At 60.8% G+C, this 12,836-nt stretch overlaps 1 non-coding gene across 1 annotated transcript; it reads right to left on the bottom strand.

The window, feature by feature from the left end:
* Positions 1 to 8,632: 8,632 nt before the first annotated feature.
* Positions 8,633 to 8,796, bottom strand: LOC142821401 (U1 spliceosomal RNA). Its single transcript, XR_012898176.1, has one exon. It is a non-coding gene; the product is annotated as a U1 spliceosomal RNA (small nuclear RNA).
* Between the last annotated feature and the right edge of the window lie 4,040 nt (positions 8,797 to 12,836).

The raw sequence follows: 12,836 nt of genomic DNA on the forward strand, positions 1-12,836 counted from the left end.
AACGCCCCTTTGGGAGAGCATCGATCTATGTGCGGGCAGGGGGCTCTTCCCTGGGCTAGTCAGTCCCTTTGTAGCAACAGCGCCACCTGCCGATAAACACGCGGCACTTTCACTCATACGGGGAATGGTTCCCATGGCTTGTGCTCCGGCCTTCGACCCGTGGAGCTCTCCTGGGCACTTGCTAGAGAGCCCCTCAACTCTGTGCACAGGCTCTGGAGGCTTCTCCCCTACAGGGAGCACTGGGCCTGCAGGATTCAGCCTTGACTCTCCCTGCAGCATTCATGGCTTGGGAAGTGGAAGGGGGCAGAGATCGGGCTTTCAGCAGGGTGTGTGGGGGCCGGAACAGGTAAGTCTAGGGTGGGGAGCACTGGGACTTCAGGGGGCACTGCGGATTACGGCTACAGTCTGAAAAATTGCTGGAAATTCACGGGAGTTGCGCCGGGTTCCGGACGTCAGTCTGCGGGGCGCTGGGAATTCAGCATGGAAGGGGCTGCCCGGGATCAACATTTCAGCCCCGCAGCAGGTGCCGGGATTTGGGGCTTCAGCACCGCAGCCTGAAAGAGCTGACAACACCCCCCCTCGCCCTCCCACCACCCTTGAGGAACCCTTCTTTAGGGTGCCCGTGGGGAGGGGTGACTCAAACCTCTGACTCCCCCCCCACACACACACCCTGACTTCTCTGTCGCACACTGACTGCCGTGTCTTTTACTGGCTCCCTGTAGTCCTGCCTCTGCACCCCTGCCTGAGAACGCTCCCTGCAGGCACCGCCTGCCGCATTCGCCTGAATTTACCTCTCCCACCAGGATAATACTTTTACTGTAAATAGGGCGACCATCAGTCCCGTTTTTAACGGGAGGGTCCTGTAGTTAAGACCCGCTGAAGCTTCCCTGACTTCTTTTCTAAGAACAGGCTAATTGTCCTGTGTTTTCAGCTCCTGCACTCCCCCCGCTGATCAGCTGGTGTCACCGTACACAGCAGCCGCCTGTTTGTGGCTGGCAGGTGAATGCGATTCTTGAAGGAAAAAGTCATTGGAGCAAATAATATTTTAGGCTAGAAACTGGTAGACCAGCCACAAAACCCCCTGGCAGGAGGTTGAAGTTGACACAACCGAACAGCTCTCCTGGCTTTAGCTGCCTCTCAGCCTGGCTGCTCCAGTTTTGTGCCTCAGGAAGCTCCCGATCGAAAGTAGGCAGGAGGTTGACGAGAAGGTTTCGATTCTGTGGGGCCACGGGTGGGGTGTGGAGAAAAGCGCAGCCAGATGAAGAGGTTCTGGAGAACACTTTCTGGCTTTGCAGCCCACTGTGAGACAAGCGGCTGGGGGAAGGAGTGGGAGGGAGGGAGAGTGTTACCCTGTGTGACGTAGTGGGGGGACTTGCTGGGCTGTGGTGACCCCTGCTGTCTGGAGCAAGACCCAGCAGGGAAAATCTCGCTAGGCAGAGATAAGGCCAAACTTGTCGAACCAGTGGCCAGACACCCCCCATGGAGAGGAACAAAGGAAGGTGAATGCTGCCCTGGACTGGGGGGCAGGGCTGCAAGGGAATTTAGTTGTTACTGTGGGAGAGCATGGAGGAGACAGCCTAGGGAGAGGAGCTGGAGTTTATGGGCCCAGTCTCCCCCCAACTCAAGGGGGCCTGAGGCATCCTAGCCCAGTTCTGTGACCAGACTACATCTGTGCTATGCTGTATCCTGGAGAGGCAATAAACTTCCTCTATTCCACTGGCTGGTGCAGTCTGTTTGTGCCATCTCGGGGTGCAGGAGACGGGGAACCCCCAACACGCCGTCACACTGGTGTCAGAAGTGGGATGCACTGCACCCTGTGGATGAAGCTTCCAGCGGTGAGCGACAAGGCGCTGTAGAAGCAAGAGCCCTGGAGCCAGGCGTGCTGGAGACAGAGCGAAGCGGTTCCTGGGAATCGTGGGGCGCTGCAGCACTAGACTGGTGAGTCTGCACCGAGGGGCCCAGCGGGCAGATGGCCTACGCCCGACTCTTGAAGGCAGAGCTGGTGGGGCTGTGCAGAGAGAGGGGCTTGCCGGTGCGGAAAGCAACCAAGGCCCAGCTGATTACCCAGCTGGAAGAGAATGACCAGCCACGGGGCCAGGATCTTGTCCCCAGGGGAAGCAGCCAGACCCCCCCTGAGAGTGTGTCAGGCTCAGAGAGGGGGAGGAGTGCTGGAACCCACCGGAGAGATGAGACAGCGTCTCCCGGGAGGCCTGCAAGCCGTAGCCCATCTAGGGCAGGGGCCAGCCCAGCGGAGCTGCGGCGGCTGGAGATCCAGCTGCGGATGAAGGAATTGGAAGTACAGGACAGAGAGAAGGAACGCCAGGACCGAGAGAAGGACCGCCAGGACCGAGAGAGGGAGCGCCAGGACCGAGAGAGGCAGCGACAGCATGAGCTGGCCATGGCAGAGCGGAGAACCTGCGGGGCCCCGGCTGCGCCAAGAGTGGATGGGCCCCAGAGTCCCGGGGATGCCAGGCGCTTGGAGAGGCTCACAGTGGCCCAATTGAAGGACGTGGGCGACATAGACGGGTTCCTCAGCTCCTTTGAGAGGGCCTGTGGGCTGCAACAGGTCCCCCCAGCTGACTGGCTGCAGGAGCTCGTCCCCGCACTGAACCAGGAGGCGGCCGGAGTGCTCAGTCAGCTGGAGGACCTACAGCCAGGGGATTACAACCGAGTCAAGGAGGCCCTGCTGCACAAGTTCGGGCTGACCCCCGAGATGTACAGGAAGAAGTTCCGGGGGGTACAGAAAGGGCCACGGGAGACCTATGTGGACCTGGCCTCCCGCCTGGCGCAATACTGCCGCAAGTGGGTCTCGGGAGTCGGAGCCCAGACCGCAGAGAAGCTGCTCAAGCTGGTCATGATGGAGCAGTTCTATGAAGCGTGCCCACCCAAACTGAGGCTGTGGCTCAAGGACCGGAGACCAGAGAACCCCCAGGAGGCCGGGAGACTGGCGGATGAGTTCACGGAGAGCCGGTCCGGGGGTGAACGGGAGTCCCGGAGAGAAAGAGAATCGCGCAGAGACCGGTTCTCGGCGGAGCAACGGAGAGAGACACCTCCGAGGCGAGCCCCAGGGACCAGGACCAGTCGTCGATACCCCAGAAAACCAGCCAGGGCCCGGGCAGAGCCGACCCGAATGGGCCCACAGAACCTAACTTGCCATCGCTGTGGGCAACGAGGCCACAAGAGGGCTCAATGCACCAGGCGCAAGAACAGGTCCCATGACCTGGGACGTTCCAGGGTTAACTGGCTGGGGCGGGAGGAAGGGCAGGCTGCCCCAGAGGCAGGGGCTGGCAGGCAAACCTCAGCTCAGAGAGAGGGGAAGGATGCTCAGTGCACCTCCCCTGGGAGGTCTGACCCTCGGGAGACAGATTTATCCGTGCACCGGGTGGGGGCGGGGCGGCCCCTACGGAGGGACTGCCTCGTACCCCTGGAGGTGGATGGCAGGAAGGTGACGGGTTTCTGGGACACGGGGGCGGAGGTGACGCTGGCCCGGCCCGACATAGTGGCCCCAGACCGTATGCTACCCGACACTCAGCTGACACTGAGGGGCATAGGCGGCACCCCCTTTGAGGTACCTGTAGCCAGGGTGCATCTGAAATGGGAGGCCAAGGAGGGCCCCAAGGAAGTGGGGGTGCACCCGCACTTGCCCACCGACGTGCTAATGGGGAGTGACCTAGAGGAGTGGCCAGACGGACCCCACAGGACGCTGGTCACCACCCGTAGCCAGAGCAAGCGAGGGGCTTGCGGCCCGGAACTCGAGGAGGTTCCCCAACAGGGGGCCCAGGGCCCCGTCCCAGCGGACCTAGAGTTGGACCTAGGCAGTGGGGGGAACCACGGCCCTGTCCCAGCCCCAGCCGCTGAATTCCAGGCGGAGGTGCGAGCGGATCCCTCCCTGCAGGCCCTGAGGGACCGGGCTGACCTGGGTGCCGCTCAACCCCTAGGAGGAGATTGCCAGGAGAAGTTCGGGTGGGAGAGGGGATTTCTGTACCGGGAATGGCTTTCCCCCGGGACGGTAGGCAAGTGGGGGCTCCAGCGGCAGCTGGTGGTTCCCCAAAGGTATCGCCGCAAGCTGCTACACCTGGCCCATGACATCCCGTTCTCGGGACACCAGGGGATCCGGCGCACGCGGCTGAGGCTGCTCCAAAACTTCTATTGGCCGGGGATGTTTGCAGCTGTCCAGCGGTACTGCCGGTCCTGCGACTCCTGCCAGCGGGTGGGGAAGGCCCAAGACAGGAAGAAAGCTGCATTGAGACCCCTGCCCATCATAGAGGAGCCTTTCCAGAAGGTGGCGATGGATATTGTGGGGCCCTTCAACAGAGCGACCCGGACAGGGAAGAAATACATCCTGGTGGTGGTGGACTTCGCCACCCGCTACCCCGAGGCCGTGGCCCTGCCCTCCATCGAGGCAGACACGGTGGCAGACGCACTGCTGACCATTTTCAGCAGGGTGGGGTTTCCCCAGGAGGTTCTCACGGACCAGGGATCCAACTTCATGTCGGCCCTGCTCCGGTGCTTGTGGGAGAAGAGTGGGGTGCAACACACCTGGGCCTCGGCGTATCACCCCCAGACCAACGGGTTGGTGGAGAGGTTCAATGGGACTCTGAAGCAGATGCTACGGACCTTTATGCACAAACACCCGCAGGACTGGGACAAGTACCTACCCCACCTGCTGTTTGCGTACAGGGAAGTGCCCCAGGAGTCCACGGGGTTCTCGCCATTCGAGCTGTTATATGGGAGGCGAGTGAGGGGCCCCCTGGACTTATTGAAAGACGAGTGGGAGGGGAAGGTCTCCCCGGAGGGTGAGCCGGTCGTGGAATACGTCCTGACATTCCGGGAAAGACTTGCCGAGCTCATGGGCCTGGCCAGAGAGAACCTGAGCAGGGCCCAGAGGAAGCAGAAGGTCTGGTACGACCGCAATGCACGGGCCCGCGCCTACGCTACCGGGGACCAGGTGATGGTCCTGATCCCCGTGCGGAAGAACAAGCTGCAAGCCGCCTGGGACGGCCCCTTCAAGGTGGTTAAGCAGCTGAACGAGGTGAACTACGTGGTGGAGCTGACGGGCCGGACGCGCGGCCAGCGGGTATATCATGTTAACATGATGAAGCCGTACTGGGACAGGGAGAACTTGGTGCTGGCCGTGTGTAAGCCCTGGGAGGAGCAGGGGGAGGATCCCCTGGTGGGCCTGTTCCCTGGGACCGGAGAGGACTCTTCGCTGGAGTCAATTTCCCTCTCGGACCAGCTCACCCCGGCCCAGCAGGCCGAGATCCGGGAGGTGCTGCGCTCCCACCAGCAGCTGTTCTCCAACCAGCCGGGTCTTACCAACCTGGCTGTCCACCGGGTGCAGACGGGCACTCACCCCCCGGTGCGCTGCTCCCCATTCAGAGTCACAGGGAAAACAGCTCAGGACCTGGAGAGAGAGGTCCAGGACATGTTGGCCCTGGGGGTGATCCAGCCGTCCTCCAGCCCCTGGACCTCTCCCGTGGTGCTGGTTCCCAAGAAGGACGGGTCGATCCGGTTCTGCGTGGACTACCGGAAGCTCAACGCCATCACGGTGTCCGACGCCTACCCGATGCCAAGGCCCGACGAGCTCCTGGACAAGCTGGGGGGAGCTCTCTACCTCACCACCCTGGACCTCACCAAGGGCTACTGGCAGGTGCCGCTAGACCAGGAGGCCAGACTGAAATCGGCTTTCATCACGCCACTGGGGCTCTATGAGTTCCTGGTCCTACCCTTTGGCCTCAAAGGGGCGCCGGCCACCTTCCAGCGCCTGGTGGACCAGCTGCTGCGGGGAATGGAGAACTGTGCCCTAGCGTACATCGATGACATCTGCGTCTTCAGCCAGTCCTGGGAGGACCACGTGGCCCAGGTCAGCCAGATACTGGATCGGCTGAGGGAGGCCGGGCTGACCGTAAAGGCTGGGAAGTGCAAGGTTGGAATGGCCGAAGTGTCCTACCTGGGCCATAAGGTGGGGAGCGGCTGCTTGAAGCCAGAGCCGGCCAAAGTGGAGGCCATCCGGGACTGGCCTGTGCCCCAGACCAAGAAGCAGGTCCAGGCTTTCATTGGGATGGCGGGGTACTACCGGAGGTTTGTGCCCAACTTCAGCTCCATCGCTGCCCCGATCACAGAGCTGTGCAGGAAGGGGAGGCCCGACAGGGTGGTCTGGACGGAGCAGTGCCAGAGGGCTCTCTGTGCACTGAAGGGAGCCCTGGCCAAGGCCCCAGTGTTGGTAAACCCAGACTTCGACAAGCCCTTTATCGTGTTTACTGACGCCTCGGACACCGGGCTGGGGGCGGTGCTGATGCAGGCGGATGAGAAAGGGGAACGTCACCCCATCGTGTACCTGAGCAGGAAGCTGCTGCCCCGGGAGCGGAGCTACGCGACCGTAGAGAGGGAATGCCTGGCCATGGTGTGGGCCCTGCAAAAGCTGCAGCCGTACCTGTTTGGCCGGCGTTTCACGGTGTTCACCGACCACTGCCCCCTGACCTGGCTGCACCAGATGAAAGGGACGAACGCCAAGCTGCTGCGGTGGAGCCTGCTCCTGCAGGACTACGACATGGAAGTGATCCACGTCAAGGGGAGCGCCAACATCATCGCCGACGCGCTGTCCCGTAGCGAGGGGCCCGAACTTCCCCAGGTCACGAGCGGAGTGACCCCGCTCAGTTCGCTCTCGGAGGGGGGAGAACTGTGACGTAGTGGGGGGACTTGCTGGGCTGTGGTGACCCCTGCTGTCTGGAGCAAGACCCAGCAGGGAAAATCTCGCTAGGCAGAGATAAGGCCAAACTTGTCGAACCAGTGGCCAGACACCCCCCATGGAGAGGAACAAAGGAAGGTGAATGCTGCCCTGGACTGGGGGGCAGGGCTGCAAGGGAATTTAGTTGTTACTGTGGGAGAGCATGGAGGAGACAGCCTAGGGAGAGGAGCTGGAGTTTATGGGCCCAGTCTCCCCCCAACTCAAGGGGGCCTGAGGCATCCTAGCCCAGTTCTGTGACCAGACTACATCTGTGCTATGCTGTATCCTGGAGAGGCAATAAACTTCCTCTATTCCACTGGCTGGTGCAGTCTGTTTGTGCCATCTCGGGGTGCAGGAGACGGGGAACCCCCAACACGCCGTCACACCCTGGACCGGGACACCTGGCTTGAGAGGCTGTTATCTGGTCTGGGGACACGTATCTGCTGGGGTGTTGTTGCCTGGGTTGGGGACCCGTGGCAGGAGGGGGGGACTCTTACCTGGGCCTGGGACCTGTGGCTGCAGGGGCTGTTACCCGCCGGAAACACGTGGGGGGAAGGGTGGGTGCGGGAGAGGCTGTTACTGAACGTCTCATTGCAGCTGAAATGCTTGGAAATCACAACACCACGTGGGGGCTGCTGGGTGATTCCCGCCAGATTTTTTTCGGCAGTTCGACATGGACAGAAACCAGCCCCCACTGCGCGTGCTCAGAACAGTCGCCTCTGGGGCATCAATGCCTTGTGATCAGCCTGGCACGGGATATGGGAGCTGAAAATCGCAGGCCGCTGGATCACTCCGCAGTCGGCCGGAGACTGACAGCACGTGCGGATCGGCCCCTGCAGTGGGGGGAAGGAGAAACACCCCATAGAGGGGGGGCACCATTTACACACACGACAGCTGCCCCCAGAGATGGCTGCGCCAACTCAGCACAGAAGATTGCTCCGCCTGCGCGTGGGGCGGTGACAGGCCATAGGGAGATGTGGGGTCTGGACACTTCCGAGGGGAGGCGCCCGGGCGGTGACAAACGCAGCAGGGGCCGATCGTCATCGTGTGACTGTGGGGAAGCTCCCAGGACAGCGCGTCACCCCAAGGAGCGGCGACACAGCCCCGGACACTGACCGGGCAGCGCTTCGTCCGCCTGAGTCCCTGCCCGCCCGCATCTCGGCGCGTCCCCTCCCCGCGGGATTCACACTGACAGCAGCGGCCCCGGGATGCTCCTCGGGGACGTGACTCCCAGGCGGGGACACTGCGATGGGTCCCGATACAGTGTCTGAGTCACTGACCGCCCCCTCCGGCGGAAACGCGCGGGGATGGCCGCACCGACCCCATCGGACTCCGACCGCCAGTTCGCAGCGCATCGGACCCGCCTCTGCAACGCCTCGCAACACAAGCCACGGCAAAGCCCCCCGAGGGGCGGGGTGTGTCTGCCGGGGCCGGGGTTCGCAGGAGGACAAATGTTCATGGCTACGAGCCTCGTTGGAAATGTCCCGGTGCCTCTGACCAACGCCCCTTTCCCATTCCCAGCGCACCTGGCCAGCGGGCGACCGAGGGAGCGGTTCTCGGGAATGGTGTTTATAGGGAGGCGATGCAGCAGTGGTGAGTTGTGGGGGGTGCGCAGAATGCACCAGCCCGTTTGTCTCTGCGAGTATCTAAGAGGAAAAACTAAATAGACACCAAACCTCCCTCGTTCTCGGCATTCCCTGGAATGTGACCCTGCTCCGCCAGCACCGCCCAGCACAGAATCTGAACACAACTCCTGCAACCCAACCGCAGCTCCAAACCAGACCACACGGGGTTAGCTCTTGGGAAAATCTATCTCACAGTATTTATCTGCATGCGTGCAGAATAGATAAGAACCGTTAATCCTGTGTTCTCAAAGCAAAATTATCTTTCTTTCAAAAACAATACCAGGGGAAAGCGCGCACGCAGTCCCCCACTACCACAAATTGTGCAGTAGAGTTTTCTCTATTTAAGGAAATCGCAGGGGTCAGCGCACCCACAGTGCAATGGATAGGCCTCACCCTGGGAAAACCACCTTCCTGAGCGTGGTATTTCCCCTGCCAGGTAAGTATAAACTCTTGTCCCAGAGCCCCCGCCAGCCCTCAAGTGCCCCGAACTCTCACATCACGGTGGCTCCCACCTCCACCTCCAAACAACCCCGCCGGCACCGCTTCCCGCTGCTGCCAGCTGCCCCGCCCCTGTCCCCAGACCCCACCCAGAGCCCCGCTTGCAAATTAGGTCCCCGCTCGTCAGCGTGCTCCCACTCCCACAGTGCTCCTCTCGCACACACATTTGCATACGGGCACACGAGGCTCCGCCCCTCCGGATGGGCCACGCCCCTGACTGCCCTTGGTCCACACTCTCCAGTCCAGCCAGACCCAGCTCTTCAGCTGCTCAGCGGCCGGCAGACAGACCCAGGGGCCTCTCTCAAGTGCTGCCCGGGGGGCGGGGGGTTAAGGGAAAGTAGCGGGGCGGGGGACAAAGGGGCACAGCAGGAGAGGGTGCACCCGGCCACACGCCCTCGCGCTCACTGTCACCGGCGGGGAAGTCACGTGGCCGCAGGTTTCCCACCTGTGTGGTCCTGTCCCCTCCCCGGAACGAGTCACCGGGGGAGCAGATGGAGCTGGGGGCGTGTTGCTCTGCTGCTCCTGCCGCGGCCAGTGAGTGTTGGTGGCGGGGGGGCTTCTGCGGGTTCCTTGTGGGTGGCCTCCACATATCGGCCCCTACAGACCAGCCTCCCCAGCTCCCCAGCCCCAGAGAGTGTCCTTAGCACCGGGCTATGGGGTAAGTCTCTCTCTCGCTCTCTCTGGCCCAGCACGTATGGCAGCCAGGCACCGGGGATTTCCGGGTCTGCAGGTTTGAGGCTGCTGTAACCGCGCTCGGGGGGCCATGAGTTGGTGGGTTTGTATCTGCTGCCTTCAGACAGCGATTGTCTGCCCTGGTAGCGGGACCGGCCCTGGGACAGACCCACATTTCCTGCCGCTTCGTCCTGCCACATCCAGTTTTTCCGGCGGCTGCGATGGCTCCGGTCCCCTCCAGCTGGAGCTGACTGTGTCGTAATCTGAAAAGTGATTTAGGCACTTGGGGCTCTAAACTCCTTCAGCTGTCTCTGATTCTAAGACACTAGAGGGTAATTTCCCGGGTTCACACGGGCAACCACTGGCCACGGTGAGTGAGGAATTAGCAGGAGCCCTTGGGTTTCTCACTGGGGTTTGTGAAGGGCTGTAGCTGCGGTTTGTGTCACTGCATCACGCACAGTAAGACGTGGCGGTGTCATCGGCTCGCAGGCTGCTCAGTTCATGGATTTGTCCCTGGTGATGGTGAATCGTCCCTGGAACGCAGGGCTAGCCCGTGACACCATTACCAGGAGAAATGTATCCCGCCCAACCCCAGGCCTTTCTCGGGAGCCTGCCGGATCCAGAGCAGGTTACAGCTGGTAACGGTTCAGTTTTACATGAGAGCTTCACGGACTCTTCGGCCTTCTTCATTTCGGCCCCAGACTGGATCAGCTGGACCTGGGAACTGGCCCCCGACCCCCAAAAAGCTTCCACTCTTCGCTTGTAAACGGCCTTTGCTCTTCTCTGCCCGTGTATTCCTGTGGCCCTCTGGGAAACAGCAGAGATCTGCGCTCCGAGCAGTTGCTTGTTCTGACCTGCTCACGCACAGACACATGGAGCTGGAGCCTGATGACTTTGTTGCTGCGCTTGCTGCGGGATTCCCTGTGGAAGTGCTGTCTCCACTCGGCGCAGGGGAGAACGACTCTGCCGCCTTAGTTTTTGTATCAGCCTGTCGGGACAAAAATGGTCTTTTTCCCACGAAAGTTTGTGCTCCAGTAAATCTGTTAGTCTATAAGGTACCACAGAACTTCTCCTTATTAGCCCATTTTCTGTAACTATGGCTTTTGGACCTCCCTCTCCGGTCTATGAATTTGGTTTTGTTAATTGTGATTTTGTTAAAATTAAATGAGGACACTAGTAGGAAATTGTTTTATTTCACTAACTACAAATTTTCTGTTTCATTTCTTAAAATTTTTAAACAGTCAAAAAAATTGCAAAGTGCAAACATGTAAAAGCCAACAAAATGCAGGGTAAGACCAACCATGGCGATGCAGGGTAAGAAATGGGTGGGGGCTGCAGGAAGGGGGGTGGTTGGGAAAGTGTCTGTCGGTCTCAGGCTCTAAGGAGCAGGCTGGAGCTGCTGGAGGCACAGGTCTGGTTTGGTTGGTTCTGTGTGGGGAGGGGAGGGTCGCACGGAGACAGGACAATGGGTGTGAGAGCGTGTGGTACTGAGCTGTTGGCCGCCACGCCGAGATGTGCCCCTCTGGCCAAAGCGTTTGCCCCCTACTGGCCCAGGGCAAGGCGCAGGGCTCTACCATGGGCTGGGCCAACCTAGCCTCAGTAGCGCAGACAGGATCTAGATGGGGTGGGGAATGAAACGGCAGCAGTTCACCAGGGGGATCCCCTGCTGGGCTGCTGTCGCTGTATTTACCCGCATCTCCGCTGTGATCCCCCGGACCTGCGCAGGTAAATACGGCAGCGTGGGGACCCGCCAGTGCCTAACCCTGGCAGACCGGATCCGGCCCGCGGGCCAGTGTTTGTCCACCCCTGTGCTAGAATGACCAAAAGCCAAGCTGGTCCCAAACGTGAGTGGGGGTGCAAAGGACAGCTCGCACATCGCAGGAGTCTGCGTGGCCCAGAGAGTTTGAGAAAGTCCGCAGCCAGTGCCCTGCAGGTCTCTGTGACCGCTGCCCAGAGCCAGGGGAACGAGATTGGGCTACTTGTCTGATTGACCCCGCCGGAGCCAGGAGACTTGAGCTCGGTAACGTGTATTACAAAGAGCTGAGTTAGGAGAGGAGGATTCTCCCCCCTCTGCCACCTCCTATCCCGCCTTTCGAACCAGGGTCTCCGCCACTTCTCATGCAGCTGAGTGTGACCGGGCCCCAGTGTAACGGCGCGTTGGGGGTCCCCCGTCTCCTGCACCCCGAAATGGCACAAACAGACTCCACCAGCCGGTGGAATAGAGGAAGTTTATTGTCTCTCCAGGATACAGCACAGCATAGATGTAATCTGGTCACAGAGCTGGGCTAGGATGCCTCAGGCCCCCTTGAAATGGGGGGATACTGGGCCCCTAAACTCCAGCCCCTTTCCCTAGGCTGTCTCCTCCATGCTCCCAGACAGCAACTAACCAACACTCTTCCAGCCCTGCCCCCCAGCCAGGGCAGCATTCCACCTTCCTTTGTTCCTCTCCATGGGGGGTGTCTGGTTCAACAGGTTTGGCCTCACCTTTGCATAGTGAGGTTTTCCCTGCTGGGTCTTGCTCCAGACAGCAGAGGTCACCAAGTGACAGCCCAGCAAGTACCCCCACTACGTCACACCCAGTGACACCAGACAACACGCTTCCCCTTTTTGTACCTGCCCCGCTGCGCTCTGTGTCACTGTGTCCCTGGCGCAGTAGTAGGTGGCGTTGTCCGTAGCTGCGAGGGAGGCCAGCTGCAGGGAGAACTGGTTCTTGGCCGTGTCTGCAGAGATGCTGGTCCGGCTTTGCAGAGACGCGGCAAACCACTTTCTCCCGTCATAGGGGTATATCCGAGCTACCCACTCCAGCCCCTTCCCGGGGGGCTGCCGGACCCAGTTCCATACGTAGCTGCTGCTAGTGAGAGAGACCCCGGTCACAGCGCAGCTCAGGGTGAGGGTCTCTCCGGGCTTCACGGCGCCTGGGCCGGACTCGACCAACTGCACCTGGGAGAGGATGTGACGGCGCGTTGGGGGTTCCCCGTCTCCTGCACCCCGAAATGGCACAAACAGACTGCACCAGCCAGTGGAATTGAGGGTGGTTTATTGCTCCTCCAGCACAGCGCAGCACAGATGTAATCTGGTTACAGGAACTGGGCTAGGATGCCTCAGGCCCCCTTGAGATGGGGGAGACTGGGCCCCTAAACTCCAGCCCCTTCTCCTAGGCTCTCCTCCATGCCCTCCGACAGCCAGCAACCAACTCACTAACTTCCAGCCCTGCCCCCCAGCCAAGGCAGCATTCCACCTTCCTTTGTTCCTCTCCATGGGGGGTGTCTGGCCACTGGTTTGCATAGTGACTCATCCTGTTTTGCTGGGTCGTG

This window comes from Pelodiscus sinensis, chromosome 30 (assembly GCF_049634645.1).
Source record: "Pelodiscus sinensis isolate JC-2024 chromosome 30, ASM4963464v1, whole genome shotgun sequence".
Taxonomy (NCBI): Eukaryota; Metazoa; Chordata; order Testudines; family Trionychidae; genus Pelodiscus; species Pelodiscus sinensis.